This window comes from Epinephelus lanceolatus, chromosome 1 (assembly GCF_041903045.1).
Source record: "Epinephelus lanceolatus isolate andai-2023 chromosome 1, ASM4190304v1, whole genome shotgun sequence".
Lineage (NCBI taxonomy): Eukaryota > Metazoa > Chordata > Actinopteri > Perciformes > Serranidae > Epinephelus > Epinephelus lanceolatus.
Window position 1 is genome coordinate 16,094,576 of NC_135734.1, and position 17,084 is coordinate 16,111,659.

At 41.6% G+C, this 17,084-nt stretch overlaps 1 non-coding gene across 1 annotated transcript; it reads right to left on the reverse strand.

The window, feature by feature from the left end:
- Positions 1-8,398: 8,398 nt before the first annotated feature.
- trnaf-gaa (transfer RNA phenylalanine (anticodon GAA)) lies at positions 8,399-8,471 on the reverse strand. The gene has a single exon. It is a non-coding gene; the product is annotated as a tRNA-Phe (tRNA).
- Positions 8,472-17,084: the final 8,613 nt, after the last annotated feature.

A 17,084-nucleotide genomic window follows, 5' to 3' on the forward strand; every position in this document is an offset into this window, starting at 1 on the left:
AAAGATAGTTAGAAGCTAAAGTCAAACTATAGGCTACAGATCACAGTGTAAAAGTGAACCACCACATCACTGCTATTCGCCACACAAGACGATGAATATAAAGGGAAACTTTGCGATATTGAACCAGCTGTGTGGCATCGCAGTGTGTGCAGATGAACGGTGTTTGGCTTCACCCCCGTGCCACTGCCTGCACCCAGCTGACACACAGCTGATAAATATCAGCAAAGAACCCTGCTTCCCTTCACTGGTTCCTGTACAGCAGGGTTGGTCTTTGTTTCACTGTTATAATCATTAAAAAGCAAAAGCAGCATGTGTATACATTCAGTAGGCTATATCTTCAGTAGCTAGCTAGCTAACCCTACACTTTTCAGGGTTTGATTTTGGTTTTGGAACAGGGAAGAAACGTATATCTTTTTCCAACCTCTCCAGGTAACGAGTCTCAGTAATACATGCAACATTTAGCTCCAAATCCACAAAACCAGCCTAAAAATGAAGGAAATCTGAAACTATTGCATTAGAGTCAATGAAGCATTGCTGTGTTGTTGTCTGACCCTGGTCTGAGCCAGTCCATTGCTACGTTATGATTGGCCAGTCTGCGTCCAGGGGCGGGACTTAGCGAAGGGTCAGTTAAACCACGATCCTGTAGCCAGTTTGTAATTTGGTCATACACAACAGACGATTTCGGCTTCAACCCTTACCAACACAAGTTCCCGAATGTCGTCATCTCTCAATTAGACATTTTCATTGCCATCTTTGTGTAAAATGACCCTTCTTCTTCTTCGCCCTTAGATGTTTGTTTTGTGTTGTTTTGTGCAAGCCTCATGATAGAAACGTCATCAATACATGCACTTGCTTGCTGTGAATTCTCCCGACAATTACCTGCTCTATTCAAACATGGGTTATACCAGATATTACACTGACTTTGCACTAGGGAGCTGGTAGTAAAAAGGCTGTTTAATGTCTGAACCAGCTGATTCGGACATTTGTGTTCTCACATACAGCTCCTTCAGGTAATGTCTAGATAATTTCAGGTTTGTAGTTCATGTGTAAAAGGGTCTTAAGAGACTCCTCCTGCTTCTGATATGTTGTTTTCGTTCAGGCATGGTGGATTCTTGCAAATGCCATTAGGAGCACAAGGAGGAGCCAGATTGTCTGTCTTGTACTATTATAAGCATATAGTTACAGTTTAAGCAAATATATCAGAGTTATTTTTTATAAAAGTCACCTACTGAACCTTTACACAAGGTAAATGACTGACTTCTGCTCTCATTAGAATAATGTGTAGATACAGGCACATGGTGACTCTGTATCCCCACTAATTGTCCTCATGAGTAAATTGTCAGTAACCGCTATAAACAACAAAATAAAACCTATGTGTAGAAAAAGACTCATTTAATGCTTGAGTGTGTATGAATGTGTGTTTGTTTGTGTGTGTTTGTGTCTAAGGGTCTCACCTCTCTCCTCCCTCTTCTCGCCACATTCAGGCCTCAGGGGAGGTCAGCTCCTCTTGACCTCTGCGTTCCACAGCAGGGCCACACACACATACACACAGATATGCGCCCAAACATTTCGCACACAAACACACTCATGCAGACACAAAAGCATGCACACACAGACACAGCGCCCCAGCTCGTAAACACCCGGCTGCCCTAACAAGCCTGCAGTGGGGCAGACACTTAGACTGATGTGGAAGGAAAATGGGAATAGATTGATGAAGAGGATACAATTTTAATGTGTGAATATGAATGAGAAGAGGAGCAGTTTTTTGTTATACCAAGAAGCATTTCTAAAAGCAAAAGAGCAGTAAAGACAATGGGAGAGAGGAACATGGATGTGACATGCAGTCATCCAGACAGAGGCCAATGTTTTCACCTTTCAGTGTGTCCCAAAGCCTCCTTGTAGAAAACACAGATAGAGCTTTGTTTGGCTGGAATTTGGTTGTGTGCTCCATGAGCATTCCCCAGCCCCTCACTCACTGACCTCTGACCCCTAGATGCACACACACAAACACATGCACACACATTGATATGTGGGGATTTCAAGGATATACAGTACACACCAGTATGCACAGTGAGACAGTACATTATGCTGTGGAATGATGCTCGTTGCCAGCTTTTTCTTTCAATGCATGCAGTCTGTGCTTTTGTCTGTCTTTGTATATAGATGCGTGTATAAACTGTGTGTGTGTGTGTGTGTGTGTGTTAGACTATATATGTGAGTAAATTAGAGTTTATGTGAAGGTTGACATGGTTAGTGGCAGCAATTTATAAGTAATTGCAGCGGGAGACCTACTGAACACAGTAAAGTGATTTTCTTGTGTGTTTTTTTGATGTCAATCTATATGGCTCCATGACCTGTGACCCAGTGTCTTGTCTGTGACCTCATCAAAGAGAGACGAGAAAACAAGCATCCCTCTTGAGGACAGCAGCTATTCATCACTCCATCTTTGTCCCCTTTTAGAGCCTTCTGTCCGTCGTAAGGAGAAATCAATGTCTTAAAAGGATAGAGAGAGACACAAAGATACAGACACAAAGAGCACAGTCTCTCTCACAGACACACAAGCACACACACACACACACACACACACTTCGCAATAACGAAGTACAAAGAGAGAGAATCTGTGCGCAGTGCTACTTTATGAGTTTGCTGTGAGGCTGTAGCCATTGTTTGCGCTCAAACTACTTGACCTTGTGATGAAAGGAGTGGAAAAATTTTGCAGTGCTGCATTTAGAGACTCAAAAATGGGCTTGTCTCATTGCACCCACTGAAAGTTGTTTATGACTTGAGGAGTTTCTTTGAAACATTTTCTCCAAATGATCAAACTGTATACATAATGTAAAATTACTGCAATTTAATTCTGTGGTTATATTAACCAGCTTTAGCTCTGTGTCGTGCTTTCAGCCTCAGAAACAGCGTCAGCCTCTCAAGGGATGATCATGAGCGATTGTAAGCTAGAAACAGGTCAGGAAGGTCTAACATTACTGTATTAATAGTAAAAGTCTCAGCGTATTTCATATTATAAAGGTGTATTTTCACACACTGCTACGACACAATAGTAACTTCTTTTACTTCTTGGTGAGCATTCTCCCGTTTTTCTTGGTTGTCACTATGAATAGGGCATCTGGGTCCAGGATCTTTTATGTACATTCCATACTGTACGAGTAAAATTAGCCCAAACAACCTTTTGCATGTGCTTGTGGTTGGTCAAGTCAACGAACATGGAATTTATGGATTTTATAGGCATGTAACGATATCTTGAATTTCACGGTGTCGCAATAAAATAAATTCTCGATACCGTCGTGGGAATGCCATGGTAGTTATATAGCTGCGTTCTCCTACAAAGCCAGTAATATGACTGTGCAACTACAATCCCCATAATCCTTTGCATGCAACTGCGCACACAGGTGAGAGCAGACTCGTGCAGCTCAGCCTCTCAGCCTCCTACTCTGACCCGTGCGTGACCGGAGGAAACAGCGAATAAAAGTAAGGAGATTGATTGTTCTTCTCTGTGGATTTTCTCCACAACCATCCGTCATAGCAAGAAGCCACACATATCATGTGAAACAGCGGAATCGCGGCTTTCCGACAAGACCAAGCACTTGTCGGTAGTCCAGTGTTTTCACAGCGAAAAAAAATGATAAAGTTACACTAAAATAATGTATAACAAAGCTTTCATACAGCTTTGCACACACATTACTTTTGGATGGATTACTCGCGAATGCAGGGTCGCACAGAAATGCCACGCGTATCACATGAAAGCGCAGGACCAGAGCTTTCCTCTCCTCATCTCCTGTTCTGAAAAAGTGTTAGGGTCTCCTTGATGTCAAGATTGTCAACCTGGCGTAAACAAACTGAGTGAATGTGTTTTTTTTTTTAGTTTTTCTATGACTTCCAGGGAAATGGCTGGGCTTTATTTATTTTGGTTTTCTTTTACACACATCTCTACCCACCTCTCTCTCTCTCTCTCTCTCTCTCTCTGTGTCTCTCTGTGTATCTGTGAGTGAGGGATTGTGTGTTATTGAGTTTACATTATTTCTAATTTGTTAATTTTGTTGTTGTTGCAGGGTCTGATTGTTCTAAGTTCTGTATATTTGATGAATATTAAGACTACTCTATCCTCATAATTTGATGTCATTCAGATGACTTTCTAGTAATAGTGCTACTACTTTTGTTCAGAGTAGGTTAAAAAATACTGAATGTTTCCATTTTCATATTCTGTCACTATAGTTTTAATTGACATGACTTTGTTATGGCACTTTAATGTCTGCCTGCCTAGCAGTAATAGGGGGGAAATGAAAGCACATGTTCAACTGTGTGTTGATTTGTTTATGATACGCTTCCAAGTTAAAAATAACATGCTGTACAGTGTACATGCACTATTTTTGAATAAAATAGCTATTTTTAATAATAAATGTTCTCTTTTTTTCCCCTTGTATAAATATCATGATGTATATCGTATCGTGGACTTTTTATCGTGATAATATCGTATCATGAGTTTCTGGTATCGTTACATCCCTAAGATTTTATAAGTGCTGAGTAATGTTCTCCCAAGCAGTGTGTGCTTGTACCTGCAATCTACAGTGTGACTGATGGCTAATGGTTAAGTACAGTTAACATTTGGTTTGCATTATGCATGTATCTGTATTGATTGTATAGTTGACGGTGAAAGGTAGAATCTAGGGAAATGAATTCCTCTAAATAACTGTAATAGACCAGCTGCATAATACCAGCCTGTTCTCATTCCCAGGTTGTCAGATATTGATGCTTTGTTATGCCCCTCAGAGTTTGATATCGACACAAAAGGTCCCCTTTGGCGTTTTTATGAGACGCACAGAAATTCCAACTAACTCCAGTGTAAATCCAACCGCAGCAATACTTGACACTGAGAGCAACTGATGTAGTTTAAAATGTGAGAAAGTCTACGTAAGGCAGGAGGAAGGGAGGTGGATGGGTCAAACAAAAACGGACTTTCACCCAGGAGATCACAGTTCATGTCCCACATGAAACCATAAGTCAGTGCTGTTATAACGTAAAGTTATTGTCAGACTGGTACCAACAAAGACAGGACTCAGTTGCAGGACTCAAGAAACAAAAGGTCTTTACTAAAGGTCGTGCATAGAAAAAACAGTTAAGCAAAATATCAGATCATAAACCAAGAGGACACTAGGAGGAGATGACTAGAACATGTGCTTAAACAACTGAGAACAAACTGGTACAGACAAAGGGCAGCATGTGGACTAAATATGCCAGGGAGTAGGGGTAATGAGGGACAGGTGAAACCAATCAGGGTGGGGCAGGTAATCACACAGGATGGAAACACACAGGGGCAGGAAGTAAAGTACCTGAAACGGCAGACAAGGGTGAGTATCAAAATAAAACAGGAAATACTAAGAAAAACTGTAAACATGATGACCTTGATGGCGACCTCAGGGTATAACAGTCATGTTTCGTAACAAATGTACTTTAGGCCAAAACGTGATCTTTTTTCTAAACCTAACCAAGAAATTTTGTTGCTTCAACATTCAACTATCTCACAACATCAGCGATGTGTTACAATGTTTTTCATCTGTGCGTCACAAAGATAAACTAAAGTTTGCCCTGTGTGTCCCTACAAAACTCTGAAGGGTGTGACAAAGTGTTGGTATTTTAAGACCTGGTAATGGGAACGGGTTGATAATATTCACTGGGTTGGAGGATAGATCTCTGCCAAATAGAATGCAGCACGGGCCGCATATTTCTGTCCAAACCTGACCGAACCCGAGAGAAAAGTACCCGAACCTGTCCGAACCCAACAGTCATTCTGTTTTGTCATGTCCGAAACCGAACCGAGCCCAACATTATTTAATTAGCCTACTAAAGCACTGAGTTTGTGTCACACAGTTGTTATGGTCACAGGCTATTTAATCTGGTTACACCTTGTAAATGACCGTAAAAAGGCACTGATTTGTGCTATTCCGTTAGTAGATTTTTTAAACACACACACACATTACGCAGTGTCATCAGCAGTTAAAATTATAATAGCTGTTGTCACTCGAGCAGCTGAGTGTGTGGGAGCCCGGCGGAGGTTTGTGAGCTTGGCTAGAGGGTGTTGAAGTGTGCGCAGCCCAGTTCTGTGCTCTGGCCCGTCAGGAGAACCACAAACTGACCGAACTGCTACAAAACTACTGGCGCTGCCGCAGACAGCTGACCCAGTCACACACGATGCTTCATACACAGTCCTCTGACTGCAAGAGCACTCAGAATCGTCTCTGGAGCTTCAGAGATGAACAGCAGAAACAGCCAATGTGCGTAAATAACAGTCCCCAGGCAGTAAACAGGACAGACAATAGGATTTTATTTATTTTTACACTACATTTTCTCTGAAAGCTGACCAAATCTGACCCGAGCCGATTTATACATTTTTGACTGAACCCGGCCCGACCCGTCAGGTACCGTCGGGACCCGTTGGGCTCAGATCGGGTAGCCACACTCTACTGCCAAACCTGAAAGAAAGATAATTTGCCCTCCTCAGTATTTAGTGTGAATAACAGTGAATACAAAATGGCTGTATATAAGGGACGTGCAAAGTTCAGTGTCTGTTTTGTCTCCACGTCCAGATTTCAAATACACAAAGAAAATACAGTCTGTTTGATTGAGACCTTCATGGATGTGTTAGTGCAGGACTGTTCTTAAGATATCAATAACCATCAATTGAAATCTTCTTGATTATAATTAGTCATAAACAAAGCCAGTGCTCCCCTTTGTAGGATCGTACACACAATCTATTAATATATACTTTTTTCTTTTACTCCCTATAATATTTAACAATAAAAAGAGACTTTACAACTTGTTCCGGTGGACTGTGGGTCTCTTTCTGGTCCGATTGCCATGATTGGCCACTGCAGCGTGACATCTGGTTGCGTTTCTCCAAAGGCTGAATCTGTTAAACTTTTTGCCCCCAGGAGGCTGCTTTTTTTCCACACCACTCACATTCATATGAATGGCATGACTGGCGTTTTCGCTGCAATGCCTGACTTGGTGTGAATGCAGCCCTACCATACATTTGATGCGTAATACTGGTGGTTATTGGTGGTTTTACCACACCTAAGTTGCATATTATGTGAAGTGAATGAAGTGCACCCATCATTACTTACAGTCAGTTAATGGAGAAGCGTTAACTGTAGGAGGGAAGGGGTGGAATATATTTTTTGGCACGATTTTTTGAACTCAAATTGAGTCAACACTACGTATTTTTTTCACATTTACATGGCCATGGAAGGCAGACATGTACACTTGGTAAATGGTTTTATCACAGTAATCACAAAGTGCTCAGTCCTCAGTCAAATGCCATGACTGAGGACTAAAGAAAATCAAGAACACACTGAACAACACTGAATACCTGCAAACAATGGTTGGCATTGAATAATCCTTTTACCTGGTTGGTTCACAAACATTTTTGAAGGACCCTTCCTGCTTGCTTCTATTTACTTATGACTAAAGACCACTGCAACAGTTGCCAAAAAATTACGTCAAATTACTTAAAAAGAAGAAAAACTTCAGTTATTTTTTGGAGATTTTTTTTCAAATACAGCTATTTACTGCATTGTATATTCTCTGCATTTTTACAGTCCAAATGAAAAAATCTCTTATTATAAAACATCTCTAGTATGTTAAACAAATATATAAATCTGCACAAAAAAAGAAAAATATTGCAGAAATAGTGTGACAGACTGCAATGACTGAATGTTATAAAATGCTTTGACGTGGACCGCCTCTGTAACAACAAGCTGATTTTCCAGCAAGGCAAAGTATGTCACATTCTGGTCAGGCTCTGTCGTGAGGCCAGGCCCCCAGCGCTTCTGAATACAGTTGGACTGAAAACGGAAAAAACAAAACTGGAATGCAGATTGCTTTGTGTCTGTAAACCTGTGTGTGTTGCATTTAAGTACTGGCATGAAACAGCGGATGTGTGACACTGGCCGACTGTTCAACAGAGGTGCTTTTAGAAGCTATGGTGACAGAAAAAACAAATGAAGAAAACATAATATAAGCACACATGGCCATTTTAAAAAGAATAGTTTTACTGTACAGTTATAAATACTGCTGTTCATTCACTGTCACGTAGAATTAAAACAGAGGTCAGTCCATGGCAAAGGTGTTTCAAGAAGATAGAAGAGAAAGTACTTTATCAATTCCTCTGAGGGAAATTCTTTTTTTTTTTTTTTTTTCCATCTATACACGTACAGTAGGCTCCAAATACACACACACACGTACACGCCCTATAAAATGCTGCATAGTCAGACCTGAGCAGTTGAGGGTTCAAGGCTTAAGGTGATGACTTGGCACCTCTTCAGCTATGCTACCCAAATGAAGTCCTTGCACCGTGAGCTGCTACCACCCCAAAAGGACCCCCAAGTGCTGCCGAAACCCGGGATCGATCCAGGGACCTTTAGATCTTCAGTCTAACGCTCTCCCAACTGAGCTATTTCGGCACACAGTTGATTTCTGGTATTCAAATCAGAGATCTAAGTAGAAGTTGACCTGGGTCAAACACTGAATGTAATCTGAGATGAATAATTTGTTGCACAGCATCCACTCTTCATGATGTCTGATGACAGTTGTAGCATTTGTAGTGTGGTTTTATTGTTTGGTTAAATTTTATTATGTATTTTTGTATTTTCTGAATTTATGTGGAACAGTGTACATCCTGGGACACAAGACAAATTTCAGAAATTTGTTTAACAATAAAGTAAAATCAAATCAAATTCTGTGGGGGATATTACAAACCTCCACACCAGTTAATGGGCATCCAACTGAAAACAGCCGTATATTAAAATAATGCAAGTGTCTGCATTGGTGGAGCTGTGTTCATTCAACTACCAGCAAGACATCGTAGAGACCTCGGGTTTATAATACTGTGAGACAGGATTTTACAACAAAAGTACCATGCAATTAATGAATCTTTTGTTGCGATGACCACCAGGTAAACACTGCTGGTCATGATACAAAGTAATTTACCAGGACTGACTGTGTGCACATATATGACAGAACAGCGCAGGACCGTGCAGCATAACATCGCATTGGGGTCTGCATTGGTATGCCAACTGCATCGACTGGGGGGACACATTCAAATGAATGAGGGGGCTGTGTTTTTTCACAGAGGGCTACCTTACGCCCAACCAATGAAGCTCTTTGCAGACAAGTGAAAAGAGGCTAAAGCAGTAACAGTAACAGGGTAGCAGTTGCTAATGGTGGGAGTTGGCAGTGACAATGACTGCAGCACACTGGTGCAGTGCACTAAAATTAGTACTAGATTGGGGTATTTTAATGTGGGAAAATGGCAATAGATGCCTTTCTGTTTTTTTGTTTTGTTTTGTTTTTTACTGTTGTGTGATGTTCAGTGTCGCGAACACGCCTGAAATCAGGGTAAGTGACTGCTAGAAAGTAGCACAGAGGCCAGTGAAAATGTTATGTTAGATCTGTTACTTCAGTCTCTCTTTCAAACTCGGCACTGACTAATTTGGAACGATGTTCAATTGCGCTTTGACGGAGACAGATGACATATGTGGTGGTGCGTCATTGCATTGTTCCGGAAAAATGAATGCATCCCGGGTGCCGAGCCTGTTGATAAATTAAATTTTACCAGCAATGAATGCAGATTGTAACCTGATCCACCGAAGAGAAAAGCTAGATGTTAGTGGCTTTTTTTGTCCAGTGTCCAGTTGGAAAGGGGCTTAAGTGAGACCTTCATGCAATGTCCCTCATGGCATAATGGCTATAATTAACTAAATGAGAAACCTATCTCTTGTTTTTGAATCAACTGCAAACAAGCTGACTGTAACCTAAAATGTAGTGTCTTTCCTCCTGTTAATGGAGATTTTTTTTGTCTCCATGCAGCTAAGGAAACTCCTATGTGTGCTCTGTCAGCTTGAAAGCAGAAGAGAGGCATAAAGAGCTCTAATACTTAAGTGCTAACTTTGGCTCCTACCTGTTGAGTCTACTGGAGGACTCCTTTAATAATCCCATTTCCCTCTGGCTGAATAGTATCTTTTACTGGAGAGAGAAAACTGCTGACAAACATACCAGAATTCAACAGAACTTGCTGTAGAGACTGAGTTGAAGGTTGTTCTCTTTCCTGAAACAAGAATAAGAGGTAAAACACCCTTACATAATTTAGCAGTATTACAGTGAAGAAGCAAGCACTTGTTCGTAGTTCACGGTTACCCATTTTCCACCAAATCAGCTCTGGATCTTGAACTGGTACCATACACGACTATTGGAACCTTGGTGCTATCAAGCCAATCAGCCCACATTTCCACTGATTTCCATCACAACTATTGTAATCAAGGATGCATCATAAATGGAAGTCTTTGCACAATGCACAACAGAAGTAAACAGTAGTAGCATGATGGTGGATTGCATTGATTACCTGCGACCTTTTGTTCTGTTATTGTATATATTTGTTTTTATCCAAAAACAAGCAACTATTAATAAGACCACTGCACACTCTTTTTTCCAGTTATTTCTTATTTAACATCCGTATTGTCTTCTTCATCCTCTCTTTCGAACTTGAGGAATATGACACCCCCACTGATGTCGTCACAGTTGGCACTTCGGGTCAAGGAAAACATGCTATTATTTTCGTTTTTCTTCAAGTTTGGAACCAACTTTTCAGGTTTGAAGCCATTTATTTTGAAAAGCTCTGAATGGGTCAACGTTAGATGCGGAAACCAGAATGAAACCCATTCCATGTTGGTGGAAAATGGGTATGTGATGTCATAGACATATGATGCCTCCTACTGACCACTAGGTCAAGTGCCGGATGGTGAGTGAGTGAATTGGTGATCTAAAAGATGAAGAATTTTAAGCCTTTTACTCTCTGGACAGATGACATGCTCAACATCTAAAAGTCACACGTGTATGGAAATATTTCGTATATGCAGCAGTTCTCATTTGTCAGCTTTAAATATGATTTACCATAAACGTTAGCTTTACAAAATGCTTAAAAAAGGGTATGTCATGATAGCTACGACAGCATGTGGCATTGTTTGAATTAAGCGTACAAGTCTTTTGCATTGGTATGGCTGTAAGGACATCATTCATGGGTGGGTTTAATATTTTGTGTGTATCTGTGTGTGCGTGCGTGCATGTGGTACTCTGTAATGGATCAGTATGAATGCCTCGTTAGCAAGCGCCACTGAAACCCTGTAGGCCCTTCAGAATATGAGTACCATTTTAGAGAGCAGCTTTTGCTGTCGCATTCTAACTACCACTTACACAATACGTTCTGCTCATACACACTCTCTCTCTCTCTCTCTTACACACACACACACACACACACACACACACACACACATTAGCCCACGCACATACACTCAACAAGCACTTGTGTGTGTGTGGGCAGCTGGCTGAATTGATGGAACGGGATTCTGCATCCTCTGGGGAGCAGAAACACACCACTCTATTTAGCATCAGAAAGGCTACATTCACTCTTTTCATCTGAGAGGTGAACTGAGGAATGCCCTCAAGGTGTGGACCGAGGGATAAAGATGGTTACAGGGGTGTGGTGTAGGGTTTAGGTGGCCAGCGGTCTCTACCTTTGGTGTTGTGTTTCTTGCTCTCCCCTTTTCTCTTTCCTCTTTTCTACAGTAAATCTTTCCGTCCTCTGTCAAAGACTCATACAAGGCGGAGAACAGAGGTTACAACTGTAAACAGTAGGGGATCTTTTCATATTCTCCGTTCCCCCTCTCCTCATGTCTGTCATGTCCCTGGTTTGTTTGGTCTCTTCTTGTTTCTTTCCTCCACCCTGCGCCCCCCTCTCCATTTTCTTATCAAACAAAATGGCACTGAAGGGAGCACGCACGTACACACACACAAAGACACAGGTAGCAAAGTTTCTCCTGGAGTTTTCTCAGCAAAACCAAACAAAACATAAAACGGCGCTAACGCAAAAGAGTGAGGGTGGCAAGGAGGAGGAGGAGGTGGAGGAGGAGGGGGAGAGAAGAGAGGGAAGTTATTTTCTCTGGTTTTTGAGGCTGTGCCGCATGTACTTCTGACAGGTGGGAGGGGAGATGAAGCGTGCATTGTGTTCGCTTGCTAATTAGCATCGTTAGCGGGGCCCATCCGCTGTGAATGGCAGAGATAGTATTAGTGAGGTTTATGCACAGTGAGTGGTAGAGATAGGAAGAATAGAGTGTGGTACAGGCAAGAGCTGTATATGCTAACGCTACATTAAGTCTGATAAACTTGCAGGTCTTTAATGGACTCAGCAGGGGAGGGAGGGATGGAGGGGAGGGGAGGGGAGGGAGGGGAGAGCAAAGGAGTGTAAAGAACTGTACACCAGTCTGCTTCAGGCTTTCCTGTCAATACTCTGAATACGACCTCTGTGGAGCTCATAAAACCACGGTGACACACGCACAAGATAATGAGCCATTGTGTGAGTGTGTGTGTGTCTTTTACAGAGGTTTGGGTGTAGTGATTTCGAGATCAGACTTCTCGCCTTTCACCTCGCCCCTTAAGGGTCAGGTTACACACAAGGTGTAGGTTACAAGCCACTGGCTATATGAATAGTCCTTTTAGCCCAGGATTCCTATTGCAAACACACACACACACACACACACAAACACACACGCTTTTGATTCTTTTGAACTGAAGAAAAAAAAAGAGGCTTTTCCGAGCAGCAAGCGCCTTGGATTATATCTGATGCTTTTATCACGTATCACAGCAATAATATGTGCGTATGCATGAGTGTGTGTGTGTGTGTGTGTGTGTGTGTGTGTGTGTGCGCGTGTGTGTGTGAGCGCTACCCACAAAACCCCTGGAGGTCACATAAAACTGTCAGCATCATCCAATCACCCAGCTTTTTTTCATATTGCCCTTTACCCCCTCCCTTCACTCCCTTCCACTCTTTCTTTCTCTCTCTTCATTTCATCCCCTCCAGTGTCAAGAAAAGGCCCTTGAGGCTGTATTGCTCTCTCTTTCTAGGTATTACACACACGCACACACCCACACACACGCATACATATACATCCTCTCTAAAGGACCCCTGAGGGAGAAGACCATCAGAGCAGTTTGGAGGGATGGGAGGCATATTGTTAGGGGTGGAGTTTTCAAACAGGAACATCTCAATGGAGCCTCTCGCCGTCCACTGAATGGGCGGATGGGTGTGAGCGAAGGGCGTGATGAATATTAAGTAAGATCTAATGGCCGACACCCACCTCTCCTCCTCCCCAGGAGACTTGAGGGATCACTATGAGAAGCGAGACAAGGGTCACATGGCTGATGGAGGATCTGTAGCCTCCTGCTAACGAGGCTACTCTCATGTGATCATTTTTACAATCCAAACGTTCACTTTTATCATGAGAGTGACAAAAACAAAAAATTGCATATATCTTAACAATGTTCCTCAGACTTTTACCTTCATTTATCATCAAAGCAATACTTGTAATACGTGTAATTATCAATCCAAAACCATTTCTTCAAGTTACTTTCATTTTACATTACTGTTATAATAACGCAAATGTTTTCATTAGTATTTTTAATTTATGTTTTCGCTAATAAAGCTTCAACCACCTGTTTTTCTCTGCAGTCAGCCGGTGTTATTTTCAGTTATCAAAATGTAGCCATTTCAGCATTTTTTATTGAAACTGAAATAGCATTGAAAAGCCAAGGGTGGTCTCTAAAGCCCGTTTCCCCACTGGACACAGCCTCCACTAACACCCACTAACATCTGGTTTTTGTTTATAATGGGAAAGGTTACAATGGGCTTTCTTCACAAGACGGATGACTCTGCAGTAGTCATAGGTATTTATTGACTCCAGCTCCGATTAGCAGTAATGTAAACATGACACCGGGGTGGATGGGCAAATTTCTGCCCCTTTTGCAGTGCGATGCAATGACACGGTGCCACAAATTCTGTCTTTCTTAATCCAAGCAGCGCTCAAAACATTGTTCAAAATAGGCTGGCACCAAGTTTTAAAGACAGACTGTATCCACCTTATTTTCAAACACGGAAGTGAATAGTGATCAACTTTCGTTTTTTTGTGCGTGACTTCCGGTCAGCCGCATTCCCTCATGCTTTCCCTTACCGGAGCTAACGGTACAAGCTAATTTTTTTTCAATTTTCAGTTGTTTATGTTAGTCAATCAGTTAGTTAGTTAGTCTGTGTATTTTGTATAACGTTAGATAACTGTGCCCACGTTTCCGTTATAACGGAAATGTATTCCCTCTAAACGTGAATAAATCGCACGTCAATCATAAACTATGAACCAAAAAAGCACAATCTATCCCGAGTGAGACAAACTGCTTGATCCCCGTCTCCAGTGTACCAGCAGAGAACCTGCAAAACCGAATCAGCGAAAAAACACACCGGGCCTCTCTACCTGAGCAGCTGAAGCTGCGGCTCGCCAGCCACACGTGTGCGCAACTGTGAGAAATAAATATGTGAGGTGTACGCTGCTTTTCTATCTTTTTTCCCTTATCTTTCTTTCTTTCTGTCAGCGACATACACTCCTAACACAGGACGGGTTGTTTTAATTGACTGAGTTGATCATTAAGCCATAGTGATGCACGGATCGGCTCTGATAGCACCCGAATCAGCATATACGCATCAACCATCCAGCCGTTACAACATGATTGAGCTAGCAAAGCAGTTTTGTGTTGCTGTGTGTGGTATTTATTCAGTTTTGGGAAATCACGATGTCTAGAAAGCATCAGTGGCTGCAGCTGACAGGGACAGCTAACACTAGCAGCAAAGCTAACATCAGGATCGTCATCCGTTAAAAGCCTCCCGTTGTCGGATACGACATGAAACTACTCCAGTTCGCTCAATCATATTGTAACTAAGACATCCGCTGGAAAAAATATTTTTTTCACGGGCCACTTTGTGAGTTTAGTGAGTTATTACAGACACGGCTAACGGCTAACAGCTAACGGTTAGCCCAGCTAATCTACGATAACCATGTTATTAATTACACACAGAGAAAATACTAATGTTTGTTCAGTCATTGTGTTTATAGACTTTACAAACATCAGATTAGTCTAAACGGTGATATAGTGACGTGAAAAATGTGATATATACATATATACAGCTAAACTCAGCAAGGTAAACAACAAGGGGATTCCCATTTACACAGTGGAAACAGTGCTGGACCGGAAGTGTCGCACAAAAAAACGGAAGCTGGCTGCGTTCTGTTTTGCCTCCGTGTTTCCGTGAAAAATAAGGTGGATAAGTGACAGATATATTAAAGAGGTAACCCTTATAACATTTTCAGTTAAACGTCTTTCTGACGCACTTGATGCAGAATGAGACACACCAAAAAAAAAACTACTACACAGCCATGTACACCCACATGCACAGTTCTGGTCTACTGTGAAAGGAGTCTATCATATCTATACATTTTTTTATATACACACCAGTTTTGTTGTAAAAGCATATAAGCTAACAGTGTTAACAATGGCTTGGTAGTACTTATGCTTTCGTGGTGACCTTCACCTACCAGGAGAACATCTTCTTGCACATTGTAGTGGTCCCTCAGAGGCCTCCTATTCTTCCCAATGAAATGTAAAGTGGCAATGACGTGTGTGTGTGTGTGTGTGTGTGTGTGTGTGTGTGTTTGTAGTGTGTGTCAACCACAGAGTTTGAGAGTGTAAAAGTAAAGTTACTGAGTTAATGTAATGGTGGGCTTCAGGGTTGTAATGTCTGAAAAGCAGTGAGTTACCTTGGGGACACAGATGAGTAGGAGAGGGACTGTTCAGCTGACTGATAAACTGCAGGCTTTTTACAAATCGTGCTGATGTTCTGAAGGTATAAAACGGCCGTCTAGTCTGGCTCGGATCACTTATTTTGTGTTTTCATATAGCATATGACACGGCGCAGGTGTTGCCATTGATGTGTCCTTGCGTTTTGTCAGACAACTGCACAAATATAGAAAAGCTGTTTTCTGGAGGATCACATAATTCTAGCAAGATAAGGCCACGCTCTGCCAAACAGCACAGGGTGAAAAAAATGCAGGCCCTTGCATCAGTGATGACCTGGACGGATACAAGTCCAAGTCCTGGATTCAAGTACAATGTCAATGAGTTTTCTGAGTTTGAGGTTTACTATGCAGGATTTTACTAAAAAACAATTAATAGTCTCTCTCAGTCATCACTTATGACCCATTAGAAGTGCCTTCTGCCTGTATTTTCTTATTATTTTGCTGTTTATGGGACATTCTGGGGCACAGCACGCAGGTGAGGAGGGAACTTTTAAAAATGTAGTGACACAGCGGCCCGGGTTTGACTCCAGCCTGTGGCCCTTTGCTGCATGTCATTCCCTCCCCTTTCACTCTTGACTTTCCTATCAATTAAAGGCAACACTGCCCAAAAAAATATCTTCCCCAAAAAAAAAAAAAAAAAAATCTAGTGACTAGTTGCCAGACATAAGCAGCACACATCCAAGAAGGAGCTACAAAAATTGCAGACACAGAAAAATTATAGTGAGTGGAAATGCTAACAATCCCTGCATAGTGTACCTTTAAGTTACTTGATTTAATGGACTGTAGGCTGATCTGCGATTAGAGACACTCCAATATGGTAATTTGTACATTTCAAGACTGTGCCAACAGGGACATTCTCAACAAGAACTCTTACAAAAAATCAGATTTTTTTGAGCCTCTGTGGCAGCAATATGCTGCTGTACTTTGCTTCTGCAAGTCTTCAAACTGAATTTCAGCTTGAAGCTGAAAAAGCTATACTCAGCAGTACGTTTTCATTTACATTCACTCTACCTGGGATAACCTGTCTTTCTTTTGTGTCAGTGTCAAGCTGCTCATTTAACCAGTCAACCTTCTGAGGTTATTTAATAGTTCATTTATATTTTATAGAAAAGAAATCTGTTTATATATGTCATTAAAAGAATCCTGTGAAAAGCTGATCAGGCCACAGTGGGCTTTGTGACTGGCCGACTGGCTAAGTGCACAGTTTTTGATTGAGAAATCAAGAGGCCTGCGTCAAGAAATTGCTTTATTGGAATAGTGCATGTATGAGATTACAGTTTACAGTGGCTTTTTGGCTCTGATGAGCACTTCCCTCATTATCCCTAACTTCAGTGCATTACAAATCCC